The sequence below is a fragment of the Aotus nancymaae genome, unplaced genomic scaffold, assembly GCF_030222135.1.
Source record: "Aotus nancymaae isolate 86718 unplaced genomic scaffold, 86718_ANA_hifiasm-v0.15.2.pri h1tg000025l, whole genome shotgun sequence".
NCBI classification, from domain to species: domain Eukaryota; kingdom Metazoa; phylum Chordata; class Mammalia; order Primates; family Aotidae; genus Aotus; species Aotus nancymaae.
In genome coordinates, this window is record NW_026988438.1 from 8,932,685 (window position 1) to 8,947,388 (window position 14,704).

Sequence of the window (14,704 nt, forward strand, 5' to 3'; positions counted from 1 at the left end):
ATACCATATAGGAACCATCCTACTGGTATCAGGGTCAGAGGTCAGAGGTCCTGAAAGGAGCAGGGAACTCATCTTTGCTGCTCTCCAGCCTCCTTGAGTGACATCTCGAGGCACAGGAGTGAATCAGAATAATAGGGCCTAAAGTGAACCGCCAGCAAACTGCAGCAGCCCTACAGAAGAGGGATCTGACTATTGAAAGAAAAACAAGCAGAAAGTGACAACAAGCATCAACAACAACAAAGAGGCCCCTGCAAACACCCCATGCAATGGTCAGCAGCCTCAGAGACTGAAACTAGACAAACTCATGAAGATGAGAAACAATGAAAAAATGCTGAAAACTCAAAAGGCCAGAATGATTCTTCTCCTCCAAAAGAGCACAGTGTTTCTTTATCAAGGGTGCAGAACTGGATAGAAGATCAGATGGACGAATTGACAGAATTAGGCTTCAGAAGCTGGGTAATAAAAAAACTATGAGCTAAAGGAGCATGTTCTAATGCAATGCAAAGAAACTAAGAAGCTCGATAAAAAAATTAGAGGAATTGCTACGTGGAATAACCAGTTTAGAGAGTACCATAAACAACCTGATGGAGCTGAAAAACACATCGCAAGAATTTCATGAAACATATACAAGTATCAACAGCCAAATTGACCAAGTGGAAGAAAGGATATCAGAGTTTGAAGACCACCTTGCTTGAAATAAGGCATGCAGACAAGAATAGAGGAAAAAATAATAAAAAGGAATGAACAAAGCCTCCAAGAAATACGGGACTTCATAAAAAGACTGAACCTATGATTGATTGGAATATTTGAAGGAAATTTTGAAGGAAAACTTCCCCAACCTAGCAAGACAGGCCAACATGAAAATTCAGGAAATACAGAGAATACCATTAAGATACTCCCTGATTAGATTCTCCAAGGTTGAAATGAAGGAAAAACTGTTAAGAGCAACCAGAGAGAAAGGCCAGGTCACCTACAAAGGGAAGCCCAAGAGCAACCAGAGAGAAAGGCCAGGTCACCTACAAAGGGAAGCCCATCAGACTAACAGTGGATCTCTCAGCAGAAATTTTACAAGCCAGAAGAGATCTGGACCAATATTCAACATTTTTAATGAAAGAATTTTAAACCTAGTATCTCATATTCAGCCAAACTAAGCTTCATAAGTGAAGGAGAAATAAAATCCTTTCCAGACAAGAAAATGCTGTGGAATTTTGTTACCAAAAGGGCTGCCCTGAAGGCACTCCTGAAAGAAGCACTAAATATGGAAAGGAAAAACCAGTACTAGCCACTGCGAAAACATACCAAAATGTAAAGACCAATGACACTACGAGGAAACTGCATAGTGTGCGAAATAACCAAGTAGCATTATGAGACAGGGTCAGATTCGCACAATACTAACCTTAAATGTAAATGGGCTAGATGCCCCAATTAAAAGACACAGACTGGCAAATTGGATAAGGAGTCAAGACCCATTGTATGCTGTCTTCAAAAGACCCATCTTACATGCAAACACACACATCGGTTCAAAATAAAGAGATGGAGGAAAATTTACCAAGTAAACAGAAAGCAAAAAAATCAGGGGTTGCAATCCTAGTCTCTGACAAAACAGACTTTAAACTAACAAAGTTGAAAAAAAAGAAAACGGCATTACATAATGGTAAAGGGAACAATTCAACAAGAAAAGTTATCTGTTCTAATTGTATATGCACCCACAGGAGCACTTAGATTCATAAAACAAGTTCTTAGAGACCTACAAAGAAACTTAGGCTCTCACACGATAATAGTGAGAGACTTAAACACCTTGCTGTTGGTATTCTATCAATGAGATAAAAAATTAACAAGGATATTCAGGACTTGAATTCAGCTCTGGATCAAGTGGACATTGTAGATGTCTGTAAAACTCTCTACCCAAAGTCAACAGAATATACATTCTTCTCAGTGCCACAAGACACTTAGTCTAAAATTGACCACATAATTGGAAGTAAAATATTCATCAGCAAATGCAAAAGAACTGCAATCTTAACAAACAGTCTCTCAGGCCACAATGCTATCAAATTAGAACTCAGGATTAAGAAACTCACTCAAAAGCACACAATTTTATTAAAATTGAACAACCTGGTTCTGAACGACTCCTTGGTAAATAATAAAATTAAGGCAGAAATCAAGAAGTTCTTTGAAACCAATGAGAACAAAGAGAAAACATACCAGAATCTCTGGGACACAGTGTTAAGAGAAAAATTTACAGCACTAAATGCCCACATCAGAAAGCTAGAAAGATCTCAAATCAATACTCTCACATCACAATTAAAACAGCTAGAGATGCAAGAGCAATCTAATCCAAAAGCAAGCAGAAGACAAGAAATAACTAAGATTGGAGAAGAATTGAAGGACAAAGAAACATAAAAAACCCTCCAAAAAGAATCAACAAATCCAGGAGTTCGCCTTTTGAAAAATATTTGCAAAATAGACCACTAGCTAGACTAATAAGGAAGAAAAGAGAGAAGAATCAAATAGACACAATAAAAAATGATAAAGGGGATAATAGCACTGACCCTACAGAAATACAAACTACCATCAGAGAATACTATAAACACCTCTATGCAAACTAGAAAATCTAGGAGAAATGGATAAATTCCTGGATGCATACACCCTACCCAAGATTAAGCCAGGAAGAAGTTGAATCCCTAAATAGACCAGTAACAAGTCCTGAAATTAAGGCAGTAATTAATAGCCTACTAACTAAAAAAAGCTCAGGACCAGATGGATTCACAGCCGAATTCTATCAGAGGTACAAAGAGGAGCTGGTACATTATTTCTGAAACTATTCCAAACAATTGAAAAGGTAGGACTCCTTCCTAACTCATTTTATGAAGCCAGCATCACCCTGATACCAAAACCAAGAAGAAACACAACAAAAAAAGAAAATTTCACACCAATATCCCTGATAAACTGCTGGATTTGGTTTGCCAGTATTTTATTGAGGATTTTCGATGCAAAAATCCAAATCCAGTAACACATCGAAAAACTTACTCAGCATGATCAAGTTAGCTTCATCTCTCAGATACAAGACTGGTTCAACATATGCTAATCAATAAGTGTAACCCATCACATAAACAGAACCAAAGACAAAAACCACATGATTATCTCAATAGATGCAGAAAAGGCCTTTGATAAAATTCAACATGTTAAAAACCCTTCATGTTAAAAAAACTCTCAAACTAGGTATTGTTGGAACATATCTCAAAATAAAAAGAGCTGTTTATAACAAACCCACAGCCAATATCATATTGAATGGGCAAATGCGGGAAGCATTCCTTTTGAAAACTGGTACAAGACAAGGATGCCCTCTATCACCACTTCTATTTGACATAGTATTGGAAGTTCTGGCCAGGGTGATCAGGCAAGAGAAAGAAAGAAAGGGTATTCAGACAGGAAGAGAGGAAGTTGAGTTGTCTGTTTGCAGACAACGTGATTTTATATTCTGAAAACCATATCATTTCAGCCCAAAACCTTACTCTTTTTAAAAAATATATATATATTTTATTACGTTTTAGGTTTTGGGGTACATGTGAAGAACATGCAAGATTGTTGCATATGTACATAAATGGTAATGTGGTTTGCTGTCTTTCTCCCCATCACCTATATCTGGCATTTCTCCCCATGTTATCCCTCTCCAACTCCGCACCCCCCGCTGTCCGTCCCCAACTCCACACCCCTCACTGCCCCTCCCCTAGTTTCCCCCCACAAACCCCAGTGTGTGATGCTCAGCTCCCTGTGTCCATGTGTTTTCATCATTCAACACCCGCCTATGAGTGAGAACATGCAGTGTTTGATTTTTCTGTTCTTGTGTCAGTTTGCTGAGAATGATGGTTTCCAGGTTCATCCACATCCCTACAAAGGACACCAACTCATCATTTTTTATGGCTGCATAGTATTCCATGGTGTATATGTGCCACATTTTCCCTGTCCAGTCTATCATCGATGGGCATTTGGGTTGGTTCCAGGTCTTTGCTATTGTAAACTGTGCTGCAATGAGCATTCGTGTGCATGTGTCCTTATAATAGAATGATTTAAAATCCTTTGGATATATATCCAGTAATGGGATTGCTGGGTCAAATGGAATTTCTATTTCTAGGTCCTTGAGGAATCACCACACTGTCTTCCACAATGGTTGAACTAATTTACACTCCTACCAACAGTGTAAAAGTGTTCCTATTTCTCCACATCCTCTCCAGCATCTGTTGTTTCCAGTCTTTTTAATGATCGCCATTCTAACTGGCGTGAGATGGTATCTCAATGTAGTTTTGATTTACATTTCTTTAATGACCAGTGATGATGAGCATTTTTTCATATGTTTGTTGGCCTCATATATGTCGTCTTTTGTAAAGTGTCTGTTCATATCCTTCGCCCACTTGTGAATGGGGTTGTTTTTTTTCTTGTAAATCTGTTTTAGTTCTTTGTAGATTCTGGATATTAGCCCTTTGTCAGATGGGTAGATTGCAAAAATTTTTTCCCATTCTGTTGGTTGCCGATTCACTCTGATTGTTTCTTTTGCTGTGCAGAAGCTCTGGAATTTAATTAGGTCTCATTTGTCTATTTTGGCTTTTGCTGCCAATGCTTTTGGTGTTTTGGTCATGAAGTCTTTGCCTATGTCCTGAATGGTTTTGCGTAGGTTTTCTTCTAGGGTTTTTATAGTGTTAGGTCTTATGTTTAAGTCTTTAATCCATCGGGAGTTAATTTTAGTGTGAGGTGTCAGGAAGGGGTCCAGTTTCTGCCTTCTGCACATGGCTAGCCAGTTTTCCCAACACCCTTTATTAAACAGGGAATCCTTTCCTCATTGCTTGTTTTTGTGAGGTTTGTCAAAGATCAGATGGTTACAGATGTATGGTGGTGCCTCCGAGTCCTCTGTTCTGTTCCATTGGTCTATATCTCTGTTTTGGTACCAGTACTATGCTGTTTTGATTACTGTAGCCTTGTAGTATAGTTTGAAGTCAGGTAGTGTGATGCCTCCAGCTTTGTTCTTTTTGCTTAGAATTGACTTGGCTATGCAGGCTCTCTTTTGGTTCCATATGAAGTTTAAGGTGGTTTTTTCCAGTTCTGTGAAGAAGGTCATTGGTAGCTTGATGGGGATAGCGTTGAATCTATAGATTACTTTGGGCTGTATGGCCATTTTCACGATATTGATTCTTCTTAAGCATGAGCATGGAATATTTCTCCATCTGTTTGTGTCCTCTTTTATTTTGTTTAGCAGTGGTTTGTAGTTTTCCTTGAAGAGGTCCTTTACAGTCTTTGTTAGTTGTATTCCTAGGTATTTTATTCTCTTTGTAGCAATTGTGAATGGCAGTTCGTTCTTGATTCGGCTCTCTTTAAGTCTGTTATTGGTGTATAGGAATGCTTGTAATTTTTGCACATTGATTTTGTGTCCTGAGACTTTGCTGAAGTTGCTTATCAGTTTCAGGAGATTTTGGGCTGAGAAAATCTTCTTGAACTGATAAGAAACTTCAGCAAAAATGTCAGGATACAAAGTTAATGTGCAAATGTCACAAGCATTCCCTTACGACAATGGGCAAGTAGAGAGCCAAATTATGAATGAACTCTCATCCACTATTGCTACAAAAAAAAAATACCTAGAAATATAACTAACAAGGGATGTGAAGGACCTTTTCAAGTAGAACTATAAACTACTGATCAGGGAAATAAGAGAGAACACAAACAAATGGCAAAACATTACATCCTCGTGGATAGGAAGAATCAATGTTGTGAAAATAACCATACTGTCCAAAGTAATTTACAGATTCAATGCTATTTCCATGAAACTACCATTGACATTATTCACAGAATTAGAAAAACTGTTTTAAATTTCATATGGAATCAAAGAAGACTTTGCATAGCTAAGACAATACTACACAAGAAGGACAAAGTTGAAGGCATAGACTACCTGAGTTCAAACTGTGCTACAAGGCTACAGTAAGCAAAACAGTTTGGTACTATTACCAAAACACACGTATAGAGCAAAGGAGCAGAGCAGACCTCAGAAATAACACCACACATCTGCAACCATCTGATCCTTGACAAACCTGACAAAAACAAGCAATGGGGAAAGGATCTCCTATTCAGTAAATAGTGCTGGGGAAACTGCCTACTTATATGTAGAAAGCTAAATCTGGATCCCTTCCTTACAACTTACACAAATATTAACCCAAGATGGATTAGAGACTTAAATGTAAAACCCATAACCATAAAAACCCTAGAAGAAACGTAGGCAATACCTTTCTAGACATAGGCATGGGTAAAGACTTCATGACAAAAACGCCGAAAGCAATTACAACAAATTCAAAGTTAACAAATGGAATCTAATTAAACTAAAGGGCTTCTGCAGAGTAAAAGAAACATAACATAAGAGTGAACAGGCAACCTACAGAATGGGAGAAAATTTTGCAGTCAAACCATCTGACAAAGTTCTACTATCCAGAATTTACAAGGAACTTAAACGTATTTACAAGAAATAAACAACCGCATCAAAAAGTGGGCAAAAGATATGAACAGATATTTCTCAAAACGTTTATGCAGCCAACAAACATAAAACAGCTCAACATCACTAATCATCAGAGAAATGCAAACCAAAACCACAATGACATACCATCTCATGCCAGTCAGAATGGCAATTATTAAAAAGTCAGGATACAATAGATGCTAGGGAGGCTGTGGAGGAATAGGAATACTTTTACACTGTTGGTGGGAACGTAAATTAATTCGATCATGTGGAGGACAGTGTGGTGATTCCTCAAAAATCAGGAACCAGGAATACCATTTGACCAGGCAATCCCATTACTGAGTATGTACCCAAAGCAATATAAATCATTCTGCAATAAAGACACATGCACACTTAAATTTATTTCAGCACTGTGTACAATAGCAAAGACATGGAACCAACCCAAATGCACAATGACAGACTGGATAAGGAAAATGCGGTACCTATACACTATGGAATACTATGCAGTCATAAAAAGGAAGGAGAACATGTCCTTTTCAGGGATATGGATGAAGCTAGAAGCCATCATCCTCAGCAAACTAACACAGGAACAAAAAACCAAATACTACATGTTTGCACTTATAAGTGGGAGTTGAACATTGATGACATATGACACAGAGAGGGGAACACCACATACCAGAGGCTACTGAGGGGTGGAAAGTGAGGGGAGGGAACTTAGAGGGCAGGTTAATAGGTGCAGCAAACCATCATGGCGCACATATACCTATGCAACAAACTTGCACGTTTAGCATATATATCCTGTATTTTTTAGAAGAAATAAAAAGAAAAAACTCAAATTAAATATGAGAAAGGAAAAAAAACACAATTATGTACTTTATGTACTGCTTATTTAATATTAGAACTATCATTTTATAAATAATTTTTATAGTTATACAACAGTTAATCTTATTTATTCCTGTTTCTAATAATTTGCTAAAATATAATTCAGGTGATATTACGTTAATTAAAATATATGTATGCTGTATATATTGTATCCGTATACCTTATAGGTGCAATATGAGTCATTAAGCTATTATGGCCACATAAGGAGATGACATTTACTTTTCACTTTTTATCACCTCATTGTTAGATCTTGATCTCTGTAGCATATTAGTTTTAATGAAAAAGAAAGATAGTATAATAAAATATGGAAACTTACTATTTGCCTTAGAAACTATAAATATTCATCTAAGAATATAAAGTTAGGCTTCTCGTGAAGACTGCTCTAATAATGGAAATGTTTTGGTATTATGAAAAAATTACAAGGAAGCTACTCTTAGATCAATGATAGGGCGGTGCCGGATATTCTTAATCCTTTGGGGGCATTTTTCTCTTTCTCATTCTCAAATGTATTCCAGGGTCTCGCTCTCACTCTTTACTGACCATCTTTTTGTATTTCTTTTTCTCCCACTTAACTCCTTCCTGTCACCACATTCTGTCATCCCTTGGTGTCCACATTTACTGAGTCCAGTCTGTCAGGATGAATAGACACAGACCTCAAGCTTCACAAGATCAGAGACTGTCTGGTTGCTGACTATCCACTTCATCCTAGTGTCTATCCTCATGGACCCCAAATTGCTTGATGACTGAAAGAATTCTGAGTCTGCAGTAGATATGAAGTAGACACTGTCTATGATTTTTAGGCTTTGTCCAAAGAGTGTTTGTTACGTTAAATAATGCTAATTTGGTTGCTGTTTTGTTACCATTGTTATGCATTGTTTTATTAGATTTGAGCTGGTTCCTAGAAACAGGGATAATGTTTGAGTTTTCTTTTAATTCCCCTAGCTAAAACTAATTAACCTTTGTCACTCCTGTTCTATAAAGGTATGAGTATGATATGATAGCTTGAGACCCATGAATGGTGTTACAAGTTAGAGAGGGCTCCCAGGCACTGGTGTGGAAATTTGACAGTCATGTAAGCTGAATTTTCAGTGTCACCGAATATCTGATGATCATGTTGAAATCCTAGGCATGGATTGGAGATGATTGTTTTTGTCCATGACTATAAGATTTGCTTTCTTTAAAGGAAGACAATTCCTGAGAAAAGTCCCACAAGTTCTGAAATGAAAATAATAATAAATAATAATAATAAAGCCAGAACTTTACTCATGACATATTTACCTTTCATGTCTTGTCTATTATAGAAAATTGTTCCTGTTACATGTACTGACTTTAGTAAATGGGAACTTCTTATTATAACATATATTCTATAACATGATAAAGGGTTTAAGATAATAAAATAGAACACTTGAAAAGTTTTCAATTATATTGGTATTTCTTTGACATTGTCTTTCTTATCAATAAAAAAAAATCTTCCCAGTGTTTTTAAAAAATGTATTTCAAATTGTACTCCTAAAAGGTTACCTAAATTAGGACTCATAAAAGTGATTTTAGGCAGAATATACTCATTTTCTTGGTTCTAAGAGCTGTGCTTAAATCAACTCCACAGGGACAAGAAGTGAGAAGAGAATCAGAAGGAACAACTCCTTTGGCAGATTACTTTTGTTTTTGCAATTTCCTCAGGCGTCACAGACAATTTCTGGTTGCAACTGGCTAGTATATTACACATGCAGATTCTTGAGTTGCTTCCTAGGTTCTCACAGTTCTAGCTAGGGGAACTTTCTGTACCTTAAACTCTTCATACTTATAGTGGGAATAATTAAAAATAATAATAACTTATTATTCTATAGGGTTGTTACGAGCTGAAAGGAGTTAATATATGTAAAACCTTCCCACCAATGCCTGTAACATACTAAGTTTTCAGTACCTGGAACTTAATCTGTATCAATAAGTCTTAGCTAATTATCACCAGATAATTATCATTATCATTATAATGACACAAAATACTTTCTACTGGCATTTCTATAGTTGTTAGTTGGTTTCCAGAAATAAATAAAACTAGCTCCTTAAAACCAAATCATCCTCTTGGTATTCTTTCATTAAAAAAAAAAAAAGATACCGGCCGGGCGCGGTGGCTCAAGCCTGTAATCCCAGCACTTTGGGAGGCCGAGGCAGGTGGATCATGAGGTCAAGAGATCGAGACCATCCTGGTCAACATGGTGAAACCCCGTCTCTACTAATACAAAAAATTAGCTGGGCATGGTGGCGCGTGCCTGTAATCCCAGCTACTCAGGAGGCTGAGGCAGGAGAATTGCCTGAACCCAGGAGGCGGAGGTTGCGGTGAGCTGAGATCGCGCCATTGCACTCCAGCCTGGGTAACAAGAGCGAAACTCCTTCTCAAAAAAAAAAAAAAAAAAAGATATCATGTGACTTGTTATATGAGTAATTTATGTTGGGAGATCCATTTAGGCTAAATTAAATATATTTAGTTTAACATTCATGAATGAAAGTGATTTGTTTCTGACTACTCACTGCAACCCCAAAAAGCTCCTGAACGATTAACCTAGATTCATATAATTTGCAATTTTTTGCTTTTTCTAATGTTAATCTCTTTGCTGAACCCACAGAAATGTTCTTATCATATGTTTCAATTTCATTTCATTGTTTTTTTGCTTTCATGTGGAGACCAATTCAAAGCCACACATTTTATGTTGTGATAATACTTTTTCAGTGTCAGAAGGAGAGGAAGAAAATTAACATTGACTTCAATTTTACTTATATTAACAACCTCTTAAGGCAGATACTGTCTTCACTTTATGAGGAAGTGTGAAGGTCACACAAATAATAAATGGTAGAGCTTGGTTAGAATCGAGGTCATCTGACTCTAAGGGAGTGATCATTTCTCCAAGTCACAGCGCACAGTTCCCAGGTCTGGACAAAGATTTATCCAAAGGAATGCCAGAGGACTTTCAATGGTCAGAAATAAATTGCCAAATCTTACTTTCTTGGTGATTGTTTGTGGAGGAATAGCCATCAACCATCTTAACTGATTTTGCATCTTGCCAAGTGCACGAAAATATGTGTATCTGTGTGTGGAAAGAGAGAGCAGCATTGTTACTGAGATATTTTGATGCTGATAAACATTTGGACCACACCTCCCATTATTCCTGCCCATGACGGCCCTCGGCAGGACTGGATCTGCCTTTCTCTGGTCTGAAAATAGCTCTGAAAATGTCACGATCTGGTGTTTTCTCCTCAGGTGGAGGCAGCCTGATCTACATAGGTAAATGAAGTGGAAGATTAAGTAATTATTTTCAGAATTTGATTAATGTGGAAAATCAACATGAAAAATTTTAGCATTTTGAGCTATTTTTTCCCTCAATTGTGCATGTTTAAGCCTTAATTAAGTAAATATTTCCTTAGTCTTTTTTCTGATTTTGACGCCAGGATTGAAGAGGGCAGAGTAAAAGCAATTCTAAAAGGAGTTTTTAAAACTCCTGGAACAAAAGATGTAGTATGGCCCATACAGCCATAGTGCTCTTCAGCCTGAGACAGTGAGGGTCAAGGGACACAGGCATTGGTCCCAAGGCCACACCACCATGTCTTGCTCTCAGCCCCACTCTCCATCAGTGTTCCACTGCATCTGTTTACACAGCTGACTGCCCCATCTTGCAGGCTGTGTGGAGCGCATTTGTATCTCCAATTACAGCCTTGTCTCTAGGACTGGTCAATAGTTACCTGTGAAAATTTGTAATAATTTATATTGTTTTGAAGAGTTTAAGCTAAACTCCATGCGCTTTCCCCCTCTTGATCAATGCCCTGGCTACCACTTCCTTGAGATCCTCCATTCTCTGCTGTATCCTTTACTTACTGAATGGGGCTGAGTCTAGGTTGGGAAGAGGGTGATACCCAGAGGTCATTGTTCTGATCTTAGATTCTTGCCAGAGAATGAAACTCTTGGATCTGATCATCAGTTGTCAGAGGTGGAGCTGGTGAAGGAGACAGTCAAAGGAGGGGAGTTAAATGGAATAAAAAGGAGAATATGTGTGCATATATATGTACCCACAAATAACTGCTAATTGTATTCAATTTTGTAATCTAGGAGTACGGTAGTAACCAGTAGCCAGCATCAAGCCTCTTCCTTGTAGCCTTAGTATTTTTGCTCATGTATCTTTAAAACTAATTTTTTAAAAAGATACCCTTTATACATTTTAGATCTTCATAATTTATAATAAATTGAAAACTGAAAATAATGAGAAAGTATGTTAAGTTCGGTACAGCCTTTCCTCAGTATCCATCAGGGATTGGCTCCAGGACCCCCTTGGATATCAAAATCCACAGCTGCTCAAGTCCCTTCTATGAAATGGTGCCGTATTTGCATATAGCTTTTACATATTCTCCTGTATATTTTAAGTAATCTCTAGACCATATGTAATATCTAAAAACAATATAAGTACTATGTAAATAGTTGCTATATTTTTATTTGTATTATTTTTATTGCTATGTTATTTTTTTCTTTTTTTTCTTTTTTTGAATATTTTGATCCACAGTTGGTTGGATCTGTGGATGTGAACTCACAGATACAGAGGGCTGACAGTATATTATAAATACTGATAGCAAGAAGTAACATTTTCCATTACTGCTGTACGTGTGTTTAAAGAAAGGCCAAAAAAAAAAAATCCTTTATTTGATAACCATCATCTGTCTTAAGTATTTATATATGTGTATATTTATGTATATATGTGTATGTATACATATTATATATGTAAAATTAACAGTAATAATCGAAATATTTACATTATTCTTTATTTTCCCTTAAATTTGTACTTCTATTCCACTTTCTGCAAAAATGTTTGTCCTAATGTAATATAATTTTATGCTTGCAGGATTTTTATTTATCACCCTATCATACTTCTCTACAACAAAAATGATTTATAAATTTTTTTTATATAACCAAAGGCTTTAAGTATTAATCTTTTTTACTGTGTTGTTATATTACAAATATTATGTAATTGATCAAAACAATATAAATGATTACAAATTTTTGTAGATAATTATTGAATTATTAATTTAAAATAGTAGGGTTGTTCCTTAGCGCTGTGGAAGATTCACACTTTAGGGGCCAGTGACCACGAGAGGGCTGTTTTGTTACATGGAAGGCTGGCGAGTGGGAGAGGGAGAGAGAGAGAAAGAACTTGCCCCTCCATGACTCCACAGGCAGATCCAGTTTCAGGCAGAATGTATACAGGAGTTGAGGACCTGGAAATTATTTTCTAAAAATTCTGACTTTATCAAAGTAATGTACCATACATTGAAGTGCCTGCTGTAAGCTGTAGTTCTTTTGTTAGTTTTTCTTCTTTTTTGCACTGCAAGCAAAGGAGTTCATTTGAGTCTCTTCTCAATCACCAGTGATAGAAACAGTGTTCTTCTCTTGACTGCATAATGGCTGAGAGAGCTTCTTCTTTTCCCTCCAGTAGTTTACTGTCCATTCCTCATCCATTTCCCAAATACAGTCCCTTAAATCCTGTTTCCTCCCTCAGGGCTTTTGCCATGTAAGCCATGACTGTGAATTCACTAAGGTTACAAATATTAACATTTTACCGTAAGACATTCTGAAAGATTTTAAAAAATTCAATCAATTTAATCAAGTCCTCAGAAAGCTTACCATGTAGTAGAAGAAATAAAATATATTCACAAATCACTAGGCAGAGATGGGAAGCTAAGGTGTTATAGATGGGTGGAGGGGGAGGGGCGGATGACAGGTGGAGATGGCCCAGAGCCGCAAAGCACAAGGTGTCATCAGAGAATGGGAGCTGACCAGTCTGCCTGGAGCACAGACCAAGCTTAAGAACAGGATTTCTGTATCTGCTGTTCAAAGCGTATCTGTAGAACAAATGTTAAAAAGTGTTTTTGCAAAAGAGATAGTGACTATGTTAGTTTTATTTGAATGTGTCAGCTTCGAAGTCAAGTAAGTAAATGCTAATATGCTAGATTTTAAAAAGTATCTCTTTATTGTAGAATGTATTAATTTCCTCCAAAGTTTCATACATTAAGGAAAGCCAGGAGAGACGATAACAGAAAATTATTTCCAGCTTATTATTATTATTTTTTTTGGAAGCATATCTAGTCAAATTAGAGGCCGAGGAAGAGGCTTAGAAAGAACAGTTTCAGAAATAGTTAGAAGTAAGGAAGCAAAGTTATTCTGGAGTCAGGTTGCTAAAGCTGTAACATGTGGAATTCCTTTGGTAAGCAGTGAAAGTCATTGATGGCTTTGGCAAGACTGCTCACAAACAGAGTTGGGCTGTAATATGGCTAACCTGGTGGTCTGTGTGAGGTGAGGGCTGAACTAGCAGGGGGTACAGAGGAAAAAAGACCGAGGTAAGAAGTATTAAAAAACTGCACAAGGAAAAAGTGGAAACATATATCTATACTTGGGTAGTTTAAGTATAGTTGAAGTGGGAACAGAGAGAAATGTATATGTCTGCATGTGCGCACGCACGACCATTTGCAAAAGTTGAAACTTTTGGTCAACTTGATGTTGAGGCTTTTTTTTCCAATTTACTTTTATTTTTATGATGTTAAATAAGTTAAACTTTCATCACCTTCTGAGTTTATATGTTTATATTCAAATAAACAAAACTCATGTAAAAAACACAAAACATCTGGAGAAAAGAAGAACTATCTGTTTAATTTCTTTGATGTTTTCAATGTTATTTTTTCAAAGTGGTAGAGAAATATCTCTGGATAGTTATCTAAAGTTTACAGTTTTTGTACAGATATGGCATATAGGATAGTGTCATAGTTTTAATGTTGAAAAAGCATTCTTTTAAATTATAGCAAATTATAAAGTATATACATACTATGGCAATATCACTTCAGGAATTCAGAATTTTACAAATTAAAATAAGAAAACAAAATTAGTCAATTGAAATAAAACACTTAATTATTTAGATGGTTTACCCCATCTCCCATTTATAGTCTGGTTGCTTTGGCGTATCTTTAGATTGGATCAGATATATCCTCTTCTTGTTGCAGGATATCTACTCCAGCATTTTAGATATACATTCTTTAGCATATTGTTTGTGTAATGGTTTAGCAAAATTTATGGCTTTATACCTATTAATATAAATCAGAATGATTAATTGGGTCAATCAAATATAAAAATGCAACCCTTAATTGGTTCCTATTGTAAATGACCAGCAAACAAAAGTTGCCACCACTTTCAGAATAAAAAATAAAACACTTAAGTATAGCAACACAGTAGAGCACAGTACTTTGACAACTAATGATTTGACCAATTGTGTTGAGACTTGATATGACATTTTGACAGAAAAC